The following is a 2,471-nucleotide window of genomic DNA, read 5'->3' on the forward strand; positions in this document are numbered from 1 at the left end:
CATATAATATTAGGCGTGTATCATCTTTAAATGCATTAATGTTTAATAGATGACTTTGCATTTGCAAGCTTGTGTAATGAGCCAAATGCTCAAACAACAGCTAGTAAGATTAATGCTATCTGTAGTAATTCACACATTTACTGCCCTCAGCTAATAACCTTAAGCACAAAGCCTAGGCCTCAAGTGTCGAAATCATAGTCCGTAACCAACATGCTGGGATAAAATAAATAGATAAATAAAATAAATTAAAAAAAATAAAAATAAAAGAAGGAATGATATCATAGACAGGAGCCCCACAGGCCCCTTTCATGACTGTGTGTGTCAAGGACAATAAATCTCCTGGATTTTTTTTATGACAAGGTGAATTCAGGTTACAGAATGACATGTCTCTATATAATGCACTGATTCTGAAAAACTAACAATGACATTGAATATATGATAAATACAATAATTGCAATTAATGTAGTGTAATAAATAAATCATATTATTATATAATGTAATACAAATTATTAATTCATACAAAAATGTATATTTTTGTAAAATAATTCAAATGAAAAAAAAGTTGGTAAAAATGTAAATATATATATATATATATATATATATATATATATATATATATATATATATATATATATATATATATATATATATATTTATTTTATTTTATTTATTTTTTGTTTTTTTTTTGTTTATGAAATAAAATAAGTTTAAATATACTACTACTACTACTAATAATACTACTTATTACAACAATAACAATGTTAATAATAATAATAATAATAATAATAATATTAATAATGATAATAATAATTTTTCCAGTGTTAGGTTGTGACTGGAAGAGCATCCACAGCGTAAAATGCATGCTGGATAAGTTGGTAGTTCATTCTGCTGTGGCAACCCCTAATAATAAAAGGACTAAACTGAAAAGAAAATTTATTATTATTATCATTATTATTATTATTTTTAGTAGTAGTAGTAGTAATAGTATGTTAGCTAAATTAAAGATAAATATTTATAATATAAAATAAAGACTTTAAATACCACAATATTGATTAAGATAAATAATAATAAAATATCAACCATACTAATTATACTGACTTAAAGCACACACACACACACACACACACACACACACACACACACACACACACACACACACACACACACACATAAAAAATAAGCATTAATAATAAATAATAATAAAAATGAAAAATAAATTAGTAAAATAAATTTTAATTAAAACACTTGTTTAACACAAAATGTTTAAAATAAAAAATATTACAGATTTTTAAATGGAACAACAAATATTAATCATTTAAAATATAATTTATAAAGGAATATAGAATATTTCTTTTTGACATTTATATTCATAAAACGAATATAATAATATAAAACAAAAATAAAACAAATATAATATAATATAATATAATATAATATAATATAATATAATATAATATAATATAATATAATATAAAAAATATACTATTTAAAACATACATTGAAAACAAGGAAGCACCTCAAGAATGTATTTGAGGTCTAAAAAAAATATGAAAAAGTAGCAACATCCTTTTCATCATTCAAACCACATACCTGACCAGACAGCAACTCGTCCAATCAAGTCAACTGGCATGACTAAACATAAACATCCCTTTCCAAAGCACAAGAAGCGGATGCTTTTCATTTGACATTCCTATCTCATTTCTGAAAACGACTGTGAGCTTTTGAGCAATCCAACAAGTGCCTGGAGACGACCGGCGAGTGGAGGCTCTCTATCTTACAACAGCAGACGCAAACCCAACCTCTCCAAAACTGTGTCTTGGCATCAGCCGCTGTGCACACAGCACCTCACACACTTAGGAAAAGCATCCAGACTGGCGTCGTTCCCCGACCAAACAGCCTCATCTGTATTGAGCCACAGCATCGCTCTGTGATTTGCAATTATTATTACTGTAGAAGTTTCCTTTACTCTCGTATAATGCCGTTTCTTGCATTCTTTATCACTACTTTGAACTTGGAGTGCCATTATGCATGAGAGGCTCCATCAAAGGAAAACATGCAAATGGTTGGGGATTTTTGTGGATATGGTTAAGCTGAGCGTCTGAGAGTGTGTGGCTTCTCTGAAGCTGGCAAAAAGCTAATGATAGTCTGTAGTGTCAGAACAGCCGCATTGTCAGTGTGAGTTAAACGATCGCAGGGGTTTAAAGGCCCACTCAAGCGGCTTGAAATGCGCTGCTTTAGTCGATGTGTGGTGTCGTTTTAACTTAAATGTAAAAACATGTCAAGAAGCTCCTCCTCTTTTATAGAAATAGCCAACAGCGTTTTGTTTATACCACAGATGTGCTTAAAGGGCCATGAAACCCCCTCGTTTCAGCAGGGTGTTTTCACACCTCTACTTTGGAAAAAGTCAGAAAAGTGGGCGTGTCCAGCTCTGTTTAGGAGGGAGTGTCGGAGGAACTAAAGTGGAAGGGTGT

Source organism: Danio rerio, chromosome 21 (assembly GCF_052040795.2).
Source record: "Danio rerio strain M-AB ecotype USA chromosome 21, GRCz13ab, whole genome shotgun sequence".
In the NCBI taxonomy this organism is placed as follows: Eukaryota; Metazoa; Chordata; class Actinopteri; order Cypriniformes; family Danionidae; genus Danio; species Danio rerio.